This window comes from Lepidochelys kempii, chromosome 4, assembly GCF_965140265.1.
Source record: "Lepidochelys kempii isolate rLepKem1 chromosome 4, rLepKem1.hap2, whole genome shotgun sequence".
NCBI classification, from domain to species: domain Eukaryota; kingdom Metazoa; phylum Chordata; order Testudines; family Cheloniidae; genus Lepidochelys; species Lepidochelys kempii.
Window position 1 is genome coordinate 113,813,791 of NC_133259.1, and position 9,965 is coordinate 113,823,755.

A 9,965-nucleotide genomic window follows, 5' to 3' on the forward strand; every position below is an offset into this window, starting at 1 on the left:
AGTGAGATCCCTTGGCTACTTAGTTTCATTCAGAGTCTTTGGTGAGGGACCTTGTCAAAAGTTTTCTGAAAGTCCAAGTACACTATATCAACTGGATCACCCTTATCCACATGCCTGTTGACTCCCTCCAAGAATTCTAATTGAATGATGAAGCATGACTTCTCTTTACAAAAGCCATTTAGATTCTTCCCCAATAAATCATATTTGTATGTCTGATAATTTTGTTCCTTACCATAGTTTCTACCAATTTGTCCAGTATTGAAGTTAGGGCTCAATGGCCTGTAATTGCCAGGGTCTCCTCTGGAGCCCTTTTAAAAAATGGCATTATATTAGCTACCTTCCAGTCATCTAGTACAGAGGCTGATCTAAATGATAGTTTACATACCACACTAAGTATTTCTGCAATTTCATATTTGAGTTCCTTGAGAACTTCATAAAATAGATTGTCTGTCTGCTTTTGTCCCTCATTTCAGTGTACTTACTCCTGAGCGGCTTGCTCTTTATCCAGCACTGGTTGGTATCCCAGTCGTAGATTAGCTCACACAGCTGCTTGGCAATATCCCCAAAAAGATCTTTATTCCAGTGGCTGGCCACAAGTGCTTCCTGCACTGATACTTCTCCCCAGATGGCAATGAGATCCAGGGTCTCAGCACCTCTCTAAGCAGCTGCACGAGTCACATTGTGGGCCTTCTGGAGCGCTACTCTCTTTATATCACAGGATTGCTGACACATCTGGATCCAGAAGCAAATGGGCAACTTCTGGCTTTGTGCCAGCATTTAAAGAGAGTTGGGGGACATCCTGGGAACTTGACACCAGAGCAGGGGAAGGCAGACAGGTGAACGGATGCGTCAGTAATGGCTGACCTGCAGAGCACTGTGAGATAGCCATTGGACACATGGCAAAAAGCAGTGCACAACACTTACATCCACACGAACCATAGACCACATTAATTCCATTCGCAGCAAGCATAGTCCACTTGACAAGGGCACTCCAGAGTTCACAGCAAATGCAGAGTTAGTGCTCAATGATGGATTGCAGCATGTGTATGCAACTGTTTTCAAACTAGATTAACTTGCTGTAGACAAGCCCTAAATTCTTAATTGTCTGCAGGATCAGGGCCTCTAATTTTTCCAGTTCCCATGGCATGGCAATTCACACATCTTTGATGAAAGTGCTTGAGATTCCATCTTACGCTTACATGTCAGACCCTGGAGGGTCAAATCAGTTTTAAAGTTACAGGTCAACTGCAAAGGGCAGTCAAAGCAAGGAAAACATTCCCCAAGGGCACTCTGTACCTCACTGCACACTACAGAGATTTCCTGGTTTGACTGCACTTTGTAGCAGGGGTGTAAAATCCCTTGGGTGGGTTACCATAATTCACCATGGATGGTGTGCGCATGGGCAGTATGTCTATACCTGACAGCAATCCACTCATCCACAAATCATCTTGGGGGTGGGGCAGAGGGCTGCGTGCAGGGCATCAGCTGCTTCACTTCACATAGCCCTGTGTTTATTGGAAGTCTTAGCTCAAATATCGTGATCTTGTGTCTGATGTTTATCCAAATGGTTTGGATGGCCAAAACCCAAGGACAAGGATGGATGAAGTCAAAGATGTGTCCTTTGACTTATGATCTAGCTGAGATGGTACCTCAGTTATGTGGCCAAATCCTTTTAACAATATTTGGGGCAAGGCTATGGTCAGCCTACCCGCTTAGTATGAGGACTTTACAGAAGCCCTTACAGGATTGCACTGAACCAGTTACTACTGGGCTGTTTATTGGTTTAAGGTTGTGGTTACTTTCTTTGCCCATGCAGTTCACACTAATGTGCACAGATTTGGGAAGCCACAGATGAATGCTTTTAAGTGTCTGAAAATGTAAACAGATGTGTAATGAGAATTTTAATTCTCCCAAAGAATCATTAATAACACACTTTTTTCCTCTTCAAAGTGGTGGTATATTTTATGTTAGATCAAATAACCAAGTTATAGTACAAGACGCTGGGCCAAGTTCATCTATACTGTAATTCTGTTTAAGTGAATGAAGTACACCAGGAATGAATCTGGTCATTGACTTGTGCCCAGACAGCACATTCATGTCTCTAGAAGCTAACCTAGTTTGAAAAATCCTTTTCATTTCTGAACAGGAACCTTTTCCTACTGTGTCCAAATCAAACGCATGAATGTACCAAAGCCCACAGAAACAACTGTATGTCTGTGCCTGAAAACTTCTGTTACCTCTAGATTAATGGAGTAAAAAAATCCTTCATGGGCAGAGTACCATTTGCAACAGCACTTCACTATGAAGCAATGGCTATAAAGTTATAAAAAGTTCACTTGCCAATATGAAAAAGAGGATTTCATTTTTGTTTCCTGTGAGCTTATAAAAGATGGATGAATATCCTTGACATTACCAACTTTCATAGACTACTTCAGATCCAGATCATTCTCCATGTCATTTTATTATCCAGTTGAAAAAGTGTTCTGGATTGGAATTAATTAGCGCTAGATACATCAATCCCATGTGCAAACAGTTCTGCACATGACATGTTATTTAACCCAATAACTTCCTTAAAAAGCCATGCTCCATGCATGCTGTCACAAGCTACCCCAGTCCTCCCCAAAATGGTCAGCAGTCTATTGCAAATGCACCTAACCACAGGATTCCATGTGCTTTCAAGCCAGCTGTGTCTGGGCAGAGTCTAGTCATTGTTCCTAGCTCTGGGGTCTGCAAGGCACATTGCTGATCTAAGACCTTTCATCTGAGCCTCTCCTTGGGAGGTGGGACTCTGCAGTCCTGCCTCCCTAAATCCTAGAACCAGTTCCTCTGTTGCTTACACACAGTCCCTCAGAGTTCTGCTTAGGTTGTGGTCTCTCGTTTAACCTGTTCAGGAACTAAATGTCAGGAAAGAAGGTGCATAGGCTTAGCAAAGGAATTTCTTAACCATGGTCTATCTACTTTTTAAAAGTTCTACAGATCTTCAAAAAATAATAAAAGCTGTGAGATGCACCTGTCCCTAGTCTATTCTTAACCCTGCTGTGAGTCCAAGTTTTGTCAGCATTTCAGGCTAGATGGAGTCTCTCGTGTCCCCTCTCTTCTGCATGTCCCACTTTACACGTGGCAATAGTCTGAACCCCTTCACAGAAGCAATTCCTCCCTTAAAATATAGTCTCCCTCCTTTTGCCATGCACCCAGGCTGAGAAGCTGCAGTTCTACCAGTCACACTGGCATCACTATGTAGAAAATTGAATGTTTCCTGAAACTGTGCCAGCAGTTGAGGACATCAGAGTTGATGGCCCTAGATTGGTGTATGATGGCGTCTCAGCCAAAGACCTTCAACAAGACGTCAAGCAACTTTGTGGGTACAATGGCGTTCTGGAATACATCATATGGCATTTTTAAACAGCTTGCATTTCACTGCATTTAAGTCATGCATGAAGTAATTCCTGTAAATTATAAAAAGAAAAGGAGTACTCGTGGCACCTTAGAGACTAACCAATTTATTTGATCATAAGCTTTCGTGAGCTACAGCTCACTTCATCGGCTGCATACTGTGGAAAGTGTAGATCTTTTTATACACACAAAGCATGAAAAAATACCTCCCCCCACCCCACTCTCCTGCTGGTAATAGCTTATCTAAAGTGATCACTCTCCTTACAATGTGTATGATAATCAAGGTGGGCCATTTCCAGCACAAATCCGGGGTTTAACAAGAACATCGGGGGCGGTGGTAGGAAAAAACAAGGGGAAATAGGTTACCTTGCATAATGACTTAGCCACTCCCAGTCTCTATTCAAGCCTAAGTTAATTGTATCCAATTTTCAAATGAATTCCAATTCAGCAGTCTCTCACTGGAGTCTGGATTTGAAGTTTTTGCTCAGGTCTGAATAAGGTGGTTTAAAAAAAAAGTAGTTTTCAAATCTTTTTGATAGAAGACTTTGAAAGTGTTCTGAGAATGGTGCTGCAATGTGCAGGGATTAAAGAAAAAGCAAAAGAAAGATCATAGAATATCAGGGCTGGAAAGGACCTCAGGAGGTCATCTAGTCCAACCCCCTGTTCAAAGCAGGACCAAACCCCAATTTTTGCCCCAGATCCCTAAATGGCCCCCTCAAGGATTGCACTCACAACCCTGGATTTAGCAGGCTAATACTCAAACCACTGAGCTATCCCTCCCCTCTAAAAAAAATTAAAAATGCACCATTCCAGGAGACCCTGCAATACCAGGTCAATGCATGGGGTGGACAGAGCAAGCTCCTCTTCTATCCCCCTGTTTCAAAAATCAATTCAATATACAGTCCTCAAATAAAGGACATAGCAGATATTAAACTAATAAGAATAGATTTAATAATTTTGTTAAGAGGATGTTAAAATAAAAAGAAAACGGTACAGAGTTTAAGCATAGAAGTGTCTGGTTATCAGGGAATAACGTACAGATTATCAAAGGGTGTGAAGTTCGGTTTAGGATCGGGTGGCATAAGGAATACATAATCTGCAATATCCCCAATTGGGGGTAAAAGGTTAACAGGTCAAAGTACAGACTTTGAGATATGAGGGTATGTTGTTCATATAATGGCCATGTTCAGGTGTGGAGTATAATGAGTGGATACCATGATGAGGATGGATTTACCCTCATTTGGTGCAATATAATGTTCAGTGAAATTATGGTTCCAGTTCATATGGTCCAATGGAAAAAGTCTCTCGGTCCCTTTCTTGTAGTTGATGCACGATGTCGTTCCGGCTCACACCTCCTGGTACTGTCGGTGGCTGGTGATGTGTTTGATGTAGATGTCCCTGGACCATCGGATGGTGTCTGAGACCATGAGGCACTGCATGAGCAGTGCGTAGCATCGACCGATCCCACAGGTCCGCAGCACACGCTCATTGCAGAGGTCCCAAGCGCCCAGGACTCCAACGATCAGGGCATCCATCTGCACCTCGTAGCCCTTTGCTCTCAGGGCCTCATCGGTGACAACCACGTCAGGGCGCAGCTGGCTGTCAGTACCAGGGATGGTGCAGTTCACGGCAACCTCCCCCAGGCACGGTGCGATGGCTTTCACCAGGCGGTTCTGGATGGCATTGTGGCGCAGCTGCCAGGCTCTGGCGTGGGGCTTGCAGCCGCACAGAATGTGGGGCAGGGTCTCGTTGGAGTAGCCGCACTTCCTGCAACTCTTGTTTAAGTTCCCATGGTGGATGGCTCTGTTGAGCGGGACGCAGTTGAGCCGGGCATGGTGGATGAACCTCCAGTCGGCGAAACGGGTGAAGCAGCCCCCAGCAAGGAAGTGGTTGCTTGCGTCCCACTTGCTGGTCAGTTCGAAGGCTTTACCCAGTCCGGTTTATGCTTCAGGGTTTCCATGTACCAGTGGATGGCTGCCTTCAGGGTCCTCTCCAGCATGCCCCTGGTGCTCGGGTGACGATGGTGTTGTCGTTGGACCTGATCTGCAGCACCCGGACTCCCAGCTCCTGGCGCTCCTCTCACCACTTCCAGCGGCAGCCGATGCACTTCCACAGGCAACACGTGGTGTTGCGAGCACGGGACAACAGTTAAGCGATGTCGCGCCCATCCCGTCTGAATTCGCTATCCAGGGAACCGCTCAGGAAGGTGGCTATGTCTTGGTTGGAGGGGGCTCTGCTGATCCACTTCTTTGTCGTGTCATGGAGGGCATTCGCCGCGATGTTCCGTACCATGACATCGGGACACATCAGCAGGCGGAAGGCGTGGGTGATCACCACAATGTCACACAGGTCACCCATGTGGTGGACGTTGGCACCGCCATGCCATAATTTAGACCAGCTCGTTGCTGGCTCTCTGGGGAAGAAACAGCCACTTCTTCACCAGCTGCCGGACGATCTTGTCTGCCTTGTTGAGGGGTACCTTTGCCACAGCAGATCTCCTTAGGACGAATGAGATGCAGGGGATCAGGAAGGTGTTCAGGCCATTTATCTTCTGCCATGGTGCTAGCAGGGAGGCGTCGATCTTGGCGGCATCCTACAAGATCTCCTGGATGGTGTCCTTGGGTGTCTGCCGGACATGGAAACCCGTCGGCATGCCGCGGTGCTGGTATGCTTGCCTCTCTGCCAGGGGGATGACGGGCTTGCCCTGGATCTGGAACCCCATCATCTGCACCGAGTCCCTTTGGCTGCCATCGACGTGGAAAGTTGCGCACTTCTTTGCATGGAAGCGGAACCCCATCCAGTCGGCAGCTCAACTGGTGGCGTCTAGCATACCTTGGAGGCTCTCTGGGTCATCCGTGGTCAGTACCAGGTCGTCCGCGTAAGCCAGAATGCTCACCCTCTCACCATGGAGGTTGAAGCCATCTGTGCCATTGGAGATCGCAAGATGTGGTGGTGGGGCATGGACCCAAAGGAATTAGCCAGGTCGAGCCACGCTACTGCGCACTGCCTCCGAGCCCTTCTGGCCATTTCAATGATGGTTTGGAGGACAAAGTTGTGTTCACAGCAGCCCTTGCAGGACATGAAGCCTTTCTGGATGGAGCTAATGGCTCCCCAGCTCACCGACCGCGCCGTGATCCGCGACACCAGACAACTGGCATATAGCTTGTACATCATGGAGCAGAGGGAGATGGGTCTCCAATTGCTGGGGTCATCCCACTCACCCTTCTTGTACACCAGCACTGTCATGGCCTTCTTCCAGGAGCTGGGAGTCTGGCAGAATCACTTGCACTGGTTGAAGAGCGTGGCGAGGACCAGGCAGCTGGGATCTTGCTTTTTCAAGAGGCTGTAGGGATGCTGTCTTTCCCAGGAGCTGTGTTTTTTGTTTTTGAGAGTCTGGCCATCACTTCCTTGGGTGTATAGTCAGTCTCCAGGACACCGGCTTCGTCAACACGGGGCAGGGGGTCGAGGCACTCTGTGCGCTGCACGTCGTCCTGGGCTATGCGGTCAAATACATCCTTGAAGTAGCTGTAGAGACGCTCAGATGGGATCATGCAGTAGGATGAGGGCCCGTCTAGGATCTCCCTCATGGCCTTGGAGCGGTTTGCCCGGTACAGCTTTTGAATCCTTGAAGCCGCTGCTGGATCGTAGCGGCAACTGGCATCTCTACTTCTGGCTCCCCTGGTGGTGGTGGTGTGGTTCGGAGCAGGTGTTCTGTGGGCAGGCGAGGCGTTCTCCTGGTTCGAACTCCTCCTGGGAGTGATTTCCACAGACAGTTCTCAGGTTAGCCTGTCTATGAGGCGGTCGAAGTCGTCAAAGGAAGCTGCCGCTTGTAGCTCCTCAGTCCAGGCGGTCTGCCACAGAGTGGCAGCCCTCAACCATTGGCTGCTGGTCCTCAGAGTCCTCAACCTCATCTGTTGCAGGCTTTGAGCCTGTTGCGTGGTTGGCCTGCTGTCTATCTAGTGGGTCAGGATTCCCTTCGGTTGGGTGCTGGGGCGGGATCTCTGGCGGGATGCTGGCGTTGCTAGTGGTCGGAGAGACACGGTCTGGCTCGGGGGTTGCTGGGACACCGCTGGTCCTTCTATGAGTGGCTGCTGCCTGGGCGGTTGCCGCTGGACTGTGAGATCTCCCGTAAGCAGTGTCCCACAGAATGGACTTGGGGGCCGTGCTGGTCCGTCTGGCGATGAAGGCCTGGTGCTTTGGTGTGGCTGCGGGGCTGGTTCCTCCAGTGACATCTGGAGCTTGTAGGGCGATCTGGGGCGGGTGCTGGCTCCTCTGGTGACTGGAGGTCGCAGGGTGGTCTGGGGTGTGGCACTGGCTCCTCCGATGGTTGGAGCTGGCAGGGCGGTCTGAGGTTTGGCACTGGCTCCTCTGGCTGCTGGAGCTCGTAGGGTGGTCTGAGACATGGCTCTGGCTCCTTCAGCAGTTGGAGTTTGCAGGGCAGTCCGAGGGGCGGCGCTGGCTCTTCCAGTGATAGGATCTCGAGCAGCTATGCGCGGTGGGGCACTGATCCTTCTGGGGACGGGGACGTGCTGGACAGGTGGCAAGGTAGCACTGAGTTGTCTCTGCATGGAGATCTGCTTGGCGACATGGGAGGGTGAGACGGGCCTCCTGCTGGCGAGGACCTGGGTAATGTTCCCTGAGGCAGCAGGTACCTTCTCGATTGCAGCATCCTGTTCCACTGGCCTGGCGACAGGGGCAGGCTTCTTGACGACAGCTTGCAAGGTAGGTTTTCTTTGTTGAGGCTCAGGAGCAGCGGGCCGGCATGCAGCAGGAGGGCTGGGAGCCGGGGCAGGAGACTGTGTTGTTCCCTTGAGGCGTTTCCTGCAGGCGACTTGGTGCTTCTTGCGTTGCTTCTGTGTCTCGAAGGGCAGACTGCAGAGGGCACAGCTGAAGGCGACCCGCTTGTTGTGGCATTTCTTCAGGTGCCTGGTGACGCCACCGAGGAGGTGGAAGCTTTGGGGTGGAGAGCAGATGGGGCAGATGAGCACATCCGCAGGGAGGGGGTACTGCAGGTAGATGCTGTCCTCATTACCTTGCAGCGGGGGGGTTCCAGCAGCATTGGTGGTATCGCTGGCTGGTTCTTCCTGGTGTGGGTGGGTGGGGTCGAGAGGTCCGGCTGGGTGGGCATCTGGCAAGGTCCTGGGGTCCCTCTGGATGGTTCCTGAGGCTGGGCAGGCATCCGGCAAGGTGCTGGTGACCCTCTGGATGGTCTCTGGAGAGATGCTGGTCCCGTCTGTGGGGATTCCTACCTTGATGGTGTGTAGAGCAGCGAGAGCACCACCAGTGTCAGGGACCTGGGCAGCTGCAGGGGTGGGAGGTGGTCACCTCAGAGCATCTTGCAGCTGGAGAGCAGGGGAGCTCTCCATTGGCGGCTGGTGCTGCTCGAGAGCCGGGGGGCTCTCTGTTGGCAGCTCCTGGAAAGTGCGGGGGCTATCCCTCAGCAGCTGGTGCTGCTGCGGTGTCGGGGGCAGGATGTTCCTTCTGGTTGTGATGTCCCGACAGGCCAGCCTCAGGATGCAGGATCTTTCTGGAGCAGCATCTCAGAGAGGGTCCTTCGAGGAGGCACCGTTCTTCCCCTTCGTGCTGCTGGTCTGCAATGTCCTGGAGGCACCTAGGATCTTCTTCATAGTCATTGTCCAAGAGACCTTCCGTGGAGCAGCAGCCATAGCGGTACACGATGCAGCTGGGGATGTCTCAGGAGCAGAGAGAGGATTTTCTTCCAAAGAAGATGCAGCGGAATACATCTTCAAAGCAGCATCGATTTTTTTCAAAAATGGCAGCAGGAGAATCCATCTTCAGAGCAGGTGTTGTAAGTGTTCATCAAAAGAGATTAAACTGATAAGAACAGACACTACACTTTGATTTTAGTTCCAAGGAGCCGAGAAGCGATGGTTGAAGTCAGAAATGTTCCTGAAGAGAGTGAAGAATGAAATTATGAAAAGATATGACCTGAATAGCATGGCAGGAAGAGAGCTCAGTAAAAGAAATGACAACTTTTTAAAGCCTACAAATGGGTTTTTAAGAGTAGTAGGTGCCATACCTTTTGTAAAATTTTAAGTTTAAAATTAAGTAGCTGGATATAATAGGACTTGTTATAAGATTAACCCAAGGGCATCTTTTTTTCATTTCACTCAGTGGTTAGTCTCATCTTGGCCCCTGCCTTTCATATGTCACAATTAATGATTGCCTGAAGACAGGCTGGTTGTCAGCTAAACCACATACATTATATTTGGCATTAGAGATAAAACCCAGGTTCTTCTTCTCTAAATATATATGCCTAGTCCACTACTTCTGCTAAAGGGGAATCTTCCTCAGCTACCAGTAGTTCAAGGCTTAGACTGAGGAGCACAGCAAACTAATTTTATTTTTGCAGGGAAGGATGTGGCTAGGGAAGGGGTGGACATTCAGTTATAAAAATCAGCATTTCTATTCAATCGTCATTGTACTGACTTCCTGGACATGGCTGGTGCAGCACCTCACAAATGGGATAAATCAGAGAGAGGCTACAGAGAAATACCTTCAAATATTAATATTTAAAAAGCAGAAGTCTGATTCTGCTGCCATTTTTAGTT

At 49.3% G+C, this 9,965-nt stretch overlaps 2 pseudogenes; both read right to left on the reverse strand.

The window, feature by feature from the left end:
- Nucleotides 1-4,187: 4,187 nt before the first annotated feature.
- LOC140911006 (U2 spliceosomal RNA) lies at nucleotides 4,188-4,362 on the reverse strand (annotated as a pseudogene).
- Nucleotides 4,363-9,079: 4,717 nt separating this feature from the next.
- LOC140911007 (U2 spliceosomal RNA) lies at nucleotides 9,080-9,283 on the reverse strand (annotated as a pseudogene).
- Nucleotides 9,284-9,965: the final 682 nt, after the last annotated feature.